General features: G+C 41.3%; 1 protein-coding gene across 1 annotated transcript in view; it reads left to right on the top strand.

Annotated features, from left to right (window-relative positions):
* Positions 1–1,797, top strand: part of ATP6AP1L (ATPase H+ transporting accessory protein 1 like) — a 33,698-nt gene extending 31,901 nt beyond the window's left edge. The window contains 1 exon segment of the mRNA XM_026070462.1: positions 83–1,797. The gene's annotated coding sequence lies outside the window, so the exon portion shown is untranslated.
* The last annotated feature ends 12,250 nt before the right edge of the window (positions 1,798–14,047 follow it).

Below are 14,047 nucleotides of genomic sequence, written 5' to 3'. Positions count from 1 at the left end.
CTGTTTTCTTCTTTTGGACTATGAAATAAATAAGTAATCTATATTTACATTGGCTAACTGTTTTTTATATTGTCTATGCCAGGCATTGGACTGTTTTTCTACTGCACAAAAATATGTACAAGATTCATTTTTGAGCAGAATTTATCAAGATGTCCCAAAATGCACGTTTTCTGTTGTCTATATTGGAAGTTTGTGGTGAGGTGCCTGCCTTCTCCTTGGAGGACTGCTGTATAAGGAGTTGAAAACTTCTAGAAATGTTCTGTAGAACAACAACAACAACAACAACAACAACAACAACAACAAAATCTGTCAGACTCTCCACTTGGTGGTTGTCACCAAGGACTTAGTAGTGAATATAGTGTTTTTGTTTCTTCAGATCTATATCTCAGATTCGTTACTCCAGATTTGTTGATGACAGAATTACTGTAATATCATTAACTATGAACTCAAACTTACTGCCATGAAAAATTTCCTATTGTATTTTGTGGGAGCAGAACGACACATGGGAAAGTAAGCATATGGTGCAAAGATCCCACATTCATGTGAACAGTGAGAAAAGCCTTGATAATTAGAGCCTGAAAAAAAGCAGAAACACTTGCCATAAGATGATACACAAAAGTAGATTTATTAGGGTGTTCTTAAAGGTTTCCAGAAGATACCCATTCCCTGAGTAAAAAATGTGTCTGGTAAAATATTACATTCCACCTCTGCCCACCAACAGTCTCTATAACATTACTTTAGATTTTTTTATAAGCAGATGAAATTGCTACCTCAGCATTGGAAGTTCAGACAAATGGGATCAGGCTGCATCATTTTTTTTCTAAAGACTGTCATTTATTTATTATTTTTAGAACATTTTCATTTTGCTTTTTTAACTCTGAATTTAGAAACTAAAGAGATAAACAAGAACTCTTTGCCACGGAAATGAAACAATTTCTTTTTTCTGACTAGTCAAATCAGTGACAGGAAGGGAGACTGACCCTGGCTCTGCTGTGTTTGAGAAGTGAGATTAATTATGACTATTTATTTATTTGCATTCCAGTAGAGTCTAGAGGCCCCATAAGAAATCAGGTCCCCATTGTACAGTGCACTTTAGCAATACCAAGTAAAAGGTACTTTATGTCATTTAGAAGGTCAGAGTTATTTTATATAATCTATGAATCTTTTGTCCCTGTTCTGAAGTGTTTACATTGAGTAATTTGTCCTTCTCTGTGTCTAAATGACTGCCTTAAGGCAAGATTTTTCTATTGTCTTGCTTTGTACCCTTTTTTCAGCCAAGGAAACCTACCTAGGGTGCTAAAATTGCCTACAACCCTGTCTCCTTTGGGGAAGGATTGGGACCAGCTGGTGTGGCTTGTAGGACAGACTGAGGAGGAGATGTGGCCAAGGCAACTGAGAGCTGCAGAGCTTCAGTATGTCTCATGGTTAACCTCTAGAAGTTGATCTGAAAGCTGTCCTCCCTCAGTAGAAACACCAAGTGAGGGATGAATGCCTCCTCTAGCCCAAGGGTTTGAAATGTATCCTTTTATGAACACAGAGGGGTTTCATCTGCCTACTGTAAACAAAACATGAAAACATACGCTGTCAGCCTCTGCTTGTGTGCTGAAACAAGCCCTCTGGAAAAAAAACTAGGAAGCATTTGAGTATTTCAGCAGACATTGGTGTTATTCCTAGCCCATACTTTTCAATTCAGCACTTCTAGCCCATACTTTTCAATTCAGCAGCCTGAAATATTTTTTTTGTGAAGAAATCTGAGTGATAATGTACTTTGTGCCTATCTTATAGTTGCCGTGTTTTTCCACCCTCATTGTGGCTTCTTATAGCTAACAGGATTAAATATATGTTTATATATTTTCACATACCATCTTTGTTCATCTTTACCTGATAAGTGTCTATGCTTAGCAAATGCCACGGTCATTTTTTACCTGCTCAAAAGGCACTCTAAATATGAACATCAGTTTTATTCTGAAAAACTGCATAATGGCCTCATTAAGGGAAACAAGACTTTTGTGTCTTTCCTTTTATTAAGCAGGAAATTGGACACTGTGTTTTGTGGCAAGAAAACACTATTGTAATTTGGGGAAGCACACAGAAAGGTGACAAGTTTCTACTCTAGACAGATGGGATGAGACCACGCCTGGCATCATGCTTGCAATTTCTAGGTCCCTTGAGACAAGAGATGAGGAGAGATGAACTCAAAGGAAAGAAGCAAAAATGACTGTGAGACTGAAGTCCCCTTCATTCCCTGCCCAGGCAGAACCCTCTGCTACCTTAGTCCTGCCACATCAGACCTAGACATTTCTGCTGCCAGAGCTATTATTGTTCGATTAACCTTGTTGGATCTGCTTCTAGGAAAAACCCTAACAAAGCACATACCACCATCTAAAGAGCAGGCAGCCAGAAAAGAGGGTGGCTTGTTTTACTGGACTCTGCATAACACTTTGTTTTGGTGAGTCAGGCTTTCAGCTGATGTGTAATCAATTTTAGATGATGGATATGTTGTTTTGTCTTATTTATTGTGACTATTTCTGGTCAAATGCTCTTTTAGAATATAGGAGCCTAATCCAAGTACCAGAAAAGCCAAGGGGAATTTTTCCAGGGATTTTATTGGACTTTGAAGTTGGCACAAGTAGGTCAGACACTGCTCTATTTTTCTGCCTCCAGCAGTAGTAGATAACAGATGATTTAAGGATTAGATGAAACCTAGGGTGAACCCAGCAATCTATGTTGTGTTGTACGTCTGAGGAGAATTTCGCCTGATCTCCCGTAGATGAACAGCCTGTGCCGTACAGCATGAAGAAGAGCCTCTTTTCCGTGTTTACTGGGGAATTCTTTTTCTCTCTGTCTCACTCCCCTCTTTACTTGTTCAGTTTGATTTCTCACAATATGATCTTCCTCTATTTGCTGTCAGTCAAGAAGATAGGCATTTGCCTTATGCGGAACCATTCCCTTAATTAGCCCCAGGAGCATCCTACTTGTGGTCTTTTTCCCTTTTCTGCATCCTGCCACTCAGATCATCTGTGAGAACTGCCCTGTTGATTTTTGTTCATGCCCTTGCCATATGGTTCCTACCGGGCTTTTCTTTTTTTTTCTCTTTGCTGTCCAGCAGTTCTGCTTGAGTATCCCAAAGGACTAGCTCACCCTTTGATGGACCACCTTAGAGAACAATGAAGAATCTTTTCCTTTCTGTCTCCCTGTTTCTTTCCCCTCCTCCTTTTCTTCCTGGCCTTCTTTTAACTATAAGAGGTTTTAGACTTAAGAGCCTGAATACTACTTATGCCTTCCCTCCTGTAGATTCTTTCCTTAAGGTTAGCACTTCCCCTGTTCATTCCTTGTGGTTGTCAGATGTGATTTCCCATGATCCCTTAAAGAGACATAGCAAAGCAGAAGAGCGATCACAAGCCTCAGGCACATTTCCTCTTCAGAAGAGGGTCAGGTCAAGGCTGGCTGTGATGAACGTTGCCAGTCTGATGAAGGCAAGCTATTTAATAAGGGGTTGCAGATGCTTAGGGAGAACATAGCTCTTCTAAAATTTCAACTCGATACAATTAAAGATGTGGAAAATCTTTTTCCTTCTCATATCCTGAAAAGCTTATGGCAGATGACTGGCTCTCACCGGAGAAGAGATTAAAGGAGGCTATTGTATAAGAGAAGAGTCCACAGTAAAGCAATGAAAATTATCCAGTGCCTGGGGAGGAGAAACCACATGAGGAGAACTTTAAAAAGACCAGAACTATTTAATATGGAAAGGTGAACAGGGGGAGAAAATATGATAGTGCTACATATTTTATTGGAGGATATAAAGACAGTCAAACAAGGGATATTTTCTTGAATGAACCCCTTGATCTTAGGACATAGGGTCACTGTGCAGCATATAAGGACATAGCGTGACACATCTTTTAGACAAATCAATGAAATTTATTTGTCATGCATATGTGCATTTCAGGTTGACACTAAGAATTCTGGACGTGTAAATGAATATGACTGCTCTGCCAGGCCTTGCATGCAGAAAGTGAGATTCACATAGCTGGCTCTGGTTTTGCGTGTCCTTGCAGCCTGGTCTGTGCTGTGCACATATGCAGCACTGGGTTGCAGCCCTCTCCTCACTTCCCCCAGATGTAAACTGGCTGTGTCTGGCATATGGGATCCTGGAGCAGCAGAGGGTCTCTGCTATTCTGCGGATGGAGGTGGGCCATCTGGACGGGCCCTGTTGCTCCCCTGCCCAGGACTGCACCTCCTCCTCTGTCATGCAGTGTTGTTAGTCCTCTCACATGCTGGGGGAGAATATGCTTGAGAGGCTGGAGTATATCATCTACCTGCAGGAAGCGGGAGTATACACGGGGACAGCAGTCCTCAGTGTTGATACTCCATAGCATCATGGGTGTGTGTGTATGTGCAGGTGAGCATTTCACCTCTTAGAATTCTCTTCTAGGTATAACGTAGTGCTTTATGATTTCTTCTGTGCTGGGAGATGTGGGGGGCTCCCTGGAACTATAGACTGCTGTTGACTTTAAAAGCAGCAATGTCAAACAGAAATTTAGCGGCTGAAAGAAGCTGCTTAATTTTCTAAGGCTGTATAGGTGAGGGGTATTGTTCTGTGGTCAAAAAGATCTAAACAGACACAGACTGAGTTTACTGAAAGGTGAGAATTTCCCAGGTAAGTATCTGATGCCAATCTCTTACTTTGTTCTTAGTGTTAATAGTGCAATGACAATTGCCAGAGGTAATTCTCCCTATGTATTTTGGTAGCTTTCTCCAGTGTAATGATGAACAAATGCCTTGTCTTACAGTGAAAGAGATTCCTCCACGTAGCCCTGGTCATATTGGCCTCTTCTACTAGCAGCCCCAAAACCCAGAAAAGCTCAAATCAAAGTCAAAAGCTCCATGTGAGGGTGCCACGTGCAGAGGGGCAGAACCACAGGCCCCTACACAGCTGCTGGTCTCCTCTTGTGTGAAGGGATAAAGGCAAGGTGAGTGGGAGAGGGGAGGGAGGGAGCCCAGACTTCACCCTTCCCCTAGATGTGTCGGCCAGTGCAGCTGTGCAGGGCAGAGAGGAAGCAGTCAGTGCCAAACAGGGGGCTGGCGTTGATTATGTCTCCCCTGGCACAAAACAGGAACCAGAGTGTGATTCTCCCTTCCCTAATTGCCTCTGACTTCGGGCCAGATTGTGAAATCTTGGCCATGCCCAGAAAAAGCCAATGTAGCTACTTCCATGTCCAAGTCCCTGAATATATTGAATTGTGTCCCATGTCTGCATTACTGAATAGGCCTTACCAAGCAGTGAACAAACACTGTCTCTTCCTGGATGGCTACAGCTGCCTAGAGAAGCTTTAAGAGGAACTGGAAGAAAGCCAGGAAGCAAAAACCAGAGTCAGGAAAGTTTGACATGATCCCTGGTTAGGGTCTAAATATTCTGTTCAAAACAGGATTTGTCAGTATTGCCTGGAGAAGCATAAATCCCCATTCCAGCATCTAAGAGCTCTCTCTCTCTCACTCTTCTTTAGGCACTTCAGAGCAGTTTGATTTTGTGATTCAGGTTAATAACAGGTACTAACCAAGCCATGTTGCAAGGGTGAGTGGCAACCAGAGCAAATAACCGCAAAATCATTTGCTTGTGAGAAGGCACAGGGAATGCAGCCCTGGTAACTTTATAGCACTGACTGTTGCCTACAGGCCAGATCTGTGAGGCTTGACAGAAAAAAGAAAAGGCTCGAACAGTTGGACAAGACAGCAGATAGGGGCTCTGGGAGGTTTCCTGTTTACTGACTGCTTAGTTCTGAGGTGCCATACCTTACCTCTCTGGACCAACAGGAACATGTGAGAGCAGTGCTCAGCCTCTTGCACCTGGGTGAACATAATGAATATTTAAAAATAGCCTCCAGATTATGTTCATACGCTGTGTTGTCCTTTCTTACAGATTGCTGAATTATGTTTACAAACCTGGAGTCCTGTACCTTCTTCCTTATTTTAACTTCTGTACATCCACTTGAAAACACACGCTACAAAAACGATCAGTCCATTTGAAGGGCCACATCCTCTGATATCTGCAGCTTCAGTGAGAACTGAGAATGCTTAGGAACAGTAGAACTCTATTTGTATGGAGGGAAACATGAGAAACTCATTATTTGTTAGCAGAATTCGATTCACAAACTGCTCTGAAAACAGTCCCTTATGGGATTCAATTACCAGCAGTTTTATGACATATCAAAGGAAACATCTGTAAATCAAGAAAACGACTTACAGCTTATGACACGAGTCTTTAAATTCCATAGCTGTTAAACAGTTTAGAACTCTTCAGTTCTGAAATATGGAGTCAAGCTGGATTACATTGTGTAAATTTTACAGTGCTGCATGTTGGAAGGCATAGACAGTCAACAGTCTTCCACTGTTACGGAAAGCAGGTGAGATTATAGAAAGACAGAGCTTGAGAAGTGTAAATCCAAATAATATTTCTAAAGAGTGCTTAGAAAGATCCCTGGAGATACTGTTGCATTTTCCATTTTAGAGCAGTTTGAAAATAGCTCCCTTCCTTGTCTGTAACTGACATTATTCAGTAAGCCTGTCTTGCAGTAGATAATGGTTTCTGAATATACCCATAAATTGTGGGTCTGATTTCACTCCTACTGAAGCCAGTGGGAGACATGCAGTACATTTAACAAGAGTTGGATTACCCCTGGCCTCATTAGTATCATTTTCTTTTACAGCTGTGGACCAGCTTTGCTCTTGCTGTCACAGGGAGGTAAAAATTAAGATGTACTGCATCAGGGTGATCTGCTATACCTTACATAAATTTCCCTCTCTTGAGTCTTCAGTATATCCTCTGTGACTTTTGCCAAGACTCCACAGAATATTCAGGAGAAAAGAATGCATTAAGGTTTCCCTGACTGACTACCTAACTCTACTGTTCTGGCCACTCAGAGCAAGGCTGATCCCTGAAATTGAGTGCATATCTCCCCTCAGGGAATTTATGCAGCCGCATGTAGCCTTTCTGAGCATTAACAACAATGTCCCCTGGGACAATTTTTTTCTTTGAACTTGAGGTTGATTACTGTTTTCCTGGTAGAATGAATTTCCTAAGTGACTTGCCTTTTCGAAGAGGGTGTGCTCCATCTCACACTGTGGATTGGCAAACACTCTAAAGATGAAGGCGTGCTTAAATCCATGCAGCTCCAATCATGTATGCCACTGGTGACTGAGGTGTCCTACTGATTGAATCTCCTGATTAGGGGAAATTACAAAACCAATGATGTTGTTGAAATAATAACTGTTTCACAGAGGCAGCCAGGAATCCTTGTGTGGGTGCTGTTTGTGCACTGTTACATTTGTGCAATATTAACATCCACAGTGAAACACACTGACTTCCATGTGGATGGGCAGAAGACAAGTAAATATGAGCCAGAAAAGCAATGAATAGACCAGGAGAGCTGCGTAGTGCTGCATCAATTCTAAGACTTTGGTAAAGCAACAGTGTTCACTAGATGTTGTGACTTTAGCATTTCAGCAAGACATCAGATGAAAAACCATAGTCTATGGCAATTCTACACACAATTATGGAAAAATAAATATGTACAGGACCTGTTTTGAAAAGACGAGTGTATGGTCCTTTACAGTGTTAAATTTGTCCACATTGCCAGGAAACTCTGAACTTTTGGCAAAGTACTGGCATTTGCCAAATAACTATTTACCTTTCATTTGGTCCAAAGAGAAACTGGAATGTAAGATTATAACAGTTAAATGGTTAAAGTATTTTTATTTTGAACTCTTTGAGCAGCTGAGAATTCACATGCCATGTTGAGATCAAAGCAACTGATATATACTATATACTTTTGACAAACTAGGGTTCCTATCGGAAACAGCCCACTCTTAATTAAAACATTGCAGCTGCAGTACTAGAAAAATGGAAACACTGAAAAGCAATAAAACCTTTCCACTGACTTTGATGGGCTTAGCATCAAGATTCTGCAGAGAAAAAACAGTGTGTGTTTCCAGGAGTTTAACACAAGGTTGCCAACAAAATCTCCCTTTGCCTGAGTAGTATGAAGAGGGTAAAAGATCAGGGAATTCGCTCTGTAGTCTTCTTAATCAAAATGCTTCATGTAACCTAGTCAAAGAGGGAAACTTGGAAATGAATTACTGTTAGGAGTATTTCCTCTATTATTCTTTGTTGCTGAATAATGTATTGGGCAGTATAAGATAAGGTGCAGAGTTGTCTACTAGTCAGGTTTGAGATGGCTTGCCCATCATGAAATCTGTATGATGCATTCCTCTGAGTATTTTATTGAAAACTACAGCCCTTGATTTTTGATGTAGTCTGGTTTACTCCAAAGACAGATCTAAATCTTGCACCAAAATGAACCCTTTTCTAAAGTATTCCAGAATGGATTACTGGTATTTGGTGATGGCCAGATGTGTTCATGATCATTGTTTTAAAAATCGAATGAATTAGGGCTACAAAAATACAGCCTTGGTCATTACTGTGAAATAAGCACTACCAAAGAGTAAAGGAAGACTGAGTTGTGGAATGCTTAAGCAGATGAAAGGCACAAGCCCATGGGACCACACAGGATGCAACAAACATGTAGAGGTGACTAGTGGGCGTCACTGAGAGGCTGTTTCATTTCTATAAGGTCTTGGTGATTAGGGGAGGTTTCTGATGCCTGGAGAAAGGAAATTGTTGCCACTCATCTTCAAAAAGGGCAAGAAGAATGATTCAGAGAATAGCATGGTGGTTTGTCTCCCTTCAATCCGTGGTAAGATTATGAAGCAAATCCTCTTGGAAGCTATATCCAGGCACAAGAAGGACAAGAAGATGTTTGGGAAAAGCCAGCACATGTTTTTCAAGGAAAAATCATGCCTGATCAACCTAATTGCCTTTTATGATGACTGGCTCTGTGGATGAGGGGAGAGCAGTGGATGTCATTTGCCTTGGCTTAGCAAGGCTTTTGACACCATCTTCTATAGTACCCTTGTAGCAAATTGTGGAGATATGGTTCAGATGGGTGGAGTACAAGGTGGGTGAAAATTTGAACTACTAGGATCAGAGTGTGATAGTGATCTCAAGTCTAGCTGGCGGCTGGCTATGTTTGGTTATGTTAACCAGCTGGTGTGTGGTTAACTCTTGGGGGTTGATACTGAGCCCACTGTTGTTTAATGTCTTCCTTAATGACCTAGTTAATGGGAGGAGTGTACTCTCAGCAAATTTGCAAATGATGCCAAATAGGGAGAGAAGTGGTTGACTCGCTGGAGGGCAGAGCTGTCATTCTGAGGGACCTCAACAAGCTAAAGAAAATGGCCAATGCAAACCTCAAAGTTCAGCAAGGACAAATGCAAAGTCCTGCGCCTGACATAGAACAACTCCATGCAACAGTACAAGCTGAATGCTGACTGACTAGGAGGCAGCTTTGCAAAAAAGGGATCTGGGAGTTGTGGTGGACAACAAGTTGAACATGAATCAGCAATGCACCCTTGCAGTGATGAAAGCCAACCATACACTGGGCTGCATTAGGAAGTCTGTGGTCAGCAGGTCAAGGGAAGTGTTTATTCCCCTCTACTCAGCACTCACGAGGCTGCATTTGTGTCCAGTTTTGGAGACCCCAGTACATGAAAGACAGTGACAATGTGAAACAAATCCAGCACAGGACCACCGAGATGATTAGGATGCTGGAGCACAGGATGTACAACAGAAGGCTGAGGGAACTGGCTTTGTTCATCCCGGAGAAGTGAAGGCTAAGGCAGGGAACCTAATTGCTGTCTTCATCTGCCCAGTCGGTGGTTATAGAGTCTTTTTGGAGATGCCCAGTGAAAGGAAGAGAAGTGATGGACACAAGTTGCAGGAAGAGGAATTGCAGCAGGCTGTATAAAAGTTTTTTCATAATGAGGGTTGTTAAGCATTGGAACAGGTTGCCCAGAAAGTCTGTGGACTCTCCATCCTTGGAGATACTCAAAACTCAACTGGACAAGGCCCTGAGGAACTTGACCTCACTTGAAGTAAGCCCTGCTTGGAGCAGGAACCTGGACTAGATGACCTCCAGAGGATCCTTCCAACCTACATTGTTCTGTGATTCTGTATTCTACAGAGTGAAATTTTTTTTGTAGCTTGGAACTTCTTCAGCTTTACAGATCATTTCTTCCAGTCAAAGTGTTGTTTATACAATGTAGAATCTCAGCATGTAATTACTATAAAGTGTTTTCCATCAACTGTGTTATCCATCAGCCTTATTTTAAGGGCAGTTCCCAGTTCACGGAAAGCTCTGATACTATTTAATTCACCTCTACTGGAATCAGATCTGGTGCTCTGTAGCAGAATTCTGCAGACTGAGGTCACGGCTGTCTCCTTTTGAGATTATTGTTCCAGCTCTTGTGCCACCATGTCAGCAGCCTGCCTCAGAGGACCAAAGGCATGTTCCTGAATCACAGCTATGTTGGTTTTGTTCTTAAGGCACAGGAGGGAAAAAATGTAACAAGCCTAAAGCATCACTTTGGATTTATCACAGGGAGAGTTTGCCAGAACCATACCTCAGCTTAGTTACAAAGAGCCCTGTCATTCTAACATTTATAGTAGATATCCATCACAACCAAACATATTAAAGAGCATGAGCATGAAGCCAGAAATGTGAAAATAATGAAAAAAAATTAAATAGATTGATCTGAAAGACGCTGCACTCCTGACATATATTCCTCAGATGTTTTGCATAAATAGGGAGACAGGTATTGAGGAAAGAAGAAATGTTTCATTCATAGTGTCACTGATTTCATTTCCAATTACAATAACACTTCCTCCCCACACCTCAAAGAACTTCATGCAGTGTAAGTTATTGCTTGTCATAGTATTCTTAAACAAGAGAGCAACTGAAATAGAAGCCAGCCTGGGTACTGCTATAAAGAACTTAAATCATCTTTGCCAGTAGTGTATAGAACAAAAACTTCAGGTGGTTGGAAAGACATACTACATGTGGCTCCATGGGTTTTTGTGTTTTTGAGCAGTTATAAACTATGGAGAGATAGGATTCTAGGAGATGAGTTTTGATCAGAGGGATAAAGACAAAGTGTAGTGTCTACCCTTTTATCAAGGGTTCTAGAGTGTCCATGTGGCGCAGTGCGGTGTGTGCATGGATGTTAGTGTGGGCCCTGGAGGGAGGGTAGCTCCATCAGCACAGTGCTGTACTTTCGCTAATTCATTTGTCTTTCAGCAGGGTCCATGCTCCGCACCAGAATAGAGATCCATGCAGCACGCTCCATCATGCAGAACAGACATATGGGGGCAGAGGGCTGAGCTTCTTGAAGTATGTCTTAGTTATACACAGGTTTTGTATATATGGGTTTAAATCTTTTCATGAGGGATTTGATTTCTTTTTAATGAAACTATTCAAACCATGAAACCGCTAGCATAAGTACCGTTGTTATCAGAGCCTTGCTTTGGGATAGCCTTCCCCCATCCTGTTTAGGACAGAGATAGTGGTATACAGCATGTTTATACTATGTATTGTCTTTTTGCCTTGAGGAGCCAGTTGGTATTCCTGGCTTTACAAAACAGCTTCTACGAGGAGGAGGTAAGCAAGCTGGGGTTCTCTAAGGCTGCCCCGGTCATCTACAAAGGGAGACCTCAAAATTGTTTCTCAAAACGTACTGAAAATAAACGACTGCAGGCAGTTTCCTGGCTTATACTTAGTGAGTTCTTTTTTTCCTTTTGATTCTTTGCTCCCAGGAATTCATCTTCTCAAGCAAGGCTTACAACATCTTCATTTGCTGTTAGTTCGCTTTCTGCCTCCCTCTTATTTACAAATCAATGAACAGTTTCTTAAGGTGTGGTTTCCTGAGGCAGCCAGAGGCAAATTAATAGTTTACTGCTCCCGAAAGGGGGCAGTCTGATTCCCCTTCTCACTTCTGCTTCACTATTTTACTTCGACTGACTTTGGTCCTTACTGATCTCAGGGTAAGCTTAGAGAGCGGAAGACTAACCCACAATTTCTGGTTGCATCATGTAGCTTTCCTTCATCTAAATTAACCACTGTTAGGTCTCCTGTATATACATGTTGGTATGGGCTTAGTAAAACCAAAGCAATTACATTTCTGCAGTCCTCTGAATGAATGCTGTTTTGCTTCAAGAACACATTTAATTTTCAATTACTTGAATTTGTACCTAACTAATTTAACCTTGCTCTAAATAAATCTGCTGTAAATAAGAATATCCAGTGGTTGGGGAGCAACAGCTTTAGTTTAAATGTGACAGCAGGGAGATGAATGGACTTAGCTGCAGATGTAGTGATGTTAGTTCAAACCTTCTGTTCAAGGCCATTTCCAATTAATCTAACTTCCTCTATGCCACTAGCTGCAGAAACTTCTATATTGTTTTGCTATGGGAACATAATAGGCCAACTAGATTCAGGTAGATTTTTGACCTTTGAGACAGCCTGTGTGTGTGGACCTGGTCACATAGAAAGGTGTCATAGACCTTTTTTTTACTGACTCCAAGGTGCAAGAAGCTGAATGTTCTTAGGTTAGAGAAAATTCCCAACAACTGCTGAAAATACACAATCTGGTCATTTTAAACTACAAATACTCACATAATGCACATTACTATCTGCAAGAGTACATACAAAAGGCATTTATCAGAAATAATGAGGGCTGTAAGCTTATTACCATAGGATATTGATAGATGGGAAGCAGATGCTCTTTTCTACATGACAGGACTTCCCTTGTATCCCATGCAGTGCTGTCTGATCAAGCTTCACTGGAAGGACGTGTAGCACCTGGATTTAGGGGATTTTTAATTAGAAACTATAGGACATGCAACTTTAGTAAATTCAGGAACTTGTTTAAAATATGTTCCAGCTGTTGCATGATTAAACCCCTATGATTATAAGATTGTCCTTTGCTTCTATTTTTGGAAATGTAATTATTACTAGAGTGCCAGCAGGATGTGTGAGGTGCTTAAAACAAACACCAGGAATGCCGTTCCCCACTTATACTCCCTGTTTTTGCAAAAAAAGCCAGTGGGATCCTCTCTCAGAATTTTCATATTACTTTCTCCTTTTAGAAACAGGCTTTCTTTTGATGAATACAGATTTTTCACATGGTGCATGCTGAAAAGCTAAGTCAGTGGTTCTTATATTATACCTGGTTGGCTGGTTATTTATTTTTGGACTTTAAATCATCTATTGGAAATCCATAGATAGCTGGTTAGTCATATGCTACTAGCTTCCAACTCTTATACAGAGGCTTGCTCTTCATAGTAGAGAATTTAGAGGAGTGGAAGAAGCCGTTAGTGAAAAGAAGAAAACAGTATTATCTTGTATGTTATGATCTACAAAAACATGCAGTTACTGGGGAAAAATCATTCTGGTTTTCTGTGACTGAAGGGGAAGGAGAGGCAGAGATGTTTATGCAAGGGAAGACAATGAGGATGCAAAAAGGGAGTAATCTATAGTCAGCATTGTCAGCTTTGTTTAGAAAAGAAAAAACAAGAAACTTATTAGAAGTTTATTGTTATGAATTCCTAAGCATAACTATAAATTATTATCGAAGTTGTCCAAGGACTGCCATATGAAGATATTTTTGCCATTAGGGCTGGCTCTAGAAATAGACGAATAAACAACTGCCCTCAGCAACAGACTGCTAGTTTAGGAGAAGGTAGCAAAATGGTTATAACTCTAAGGTCTTCTTTCCCCATGCCAGAGCCCCAGAAGACCTCAGGGGCTGCTGAAAGAGGGGTCAGAGTGGGTGGAGCAGTGGCCGCTAACTAGGGGAGAAGATTTGGTCTCCCTGCAGTAGAAATTGCCAACCATATCTCTGGGAAAGTGGAAAATCTGCAGCAGTGGAACGTGTGCTTCAGGTAGTGGTGATGATATGCGTGACCTGGATAGGAAAAGATAAAAAAAGCCTATATTCAAGCAACGTGCTAGTGGGCGAGGAAAGAAGCAGTGTGCTTGCCCGATCAAGGAAAAGAGAATGTGAACTGAAGAGTCAGTGCTTCATCAGGACAGTGTGCAGTCCGAGTAGAATACACAATTCTTAAAAATAAGTGTGTTATTAAATATGCCTATGACAA

This window comes from Apteryx rowi, unplaced genomic scaffold, assembly GCF_003343035.1.
Source record: "Apteryx rowi isolate R43461 unplaced genomic scaffold, aptRow1 scaffold_310, whole genome shotgun sequence".
NCBI lineage: Eukaryota > Metazoa > Chordata > Aves > Apterygiformes > Apterygidae > Apteryx > Apteryx rowi.
This window is presented reverse-complemented; position numbering and strand designations above follow the sequence as displayed.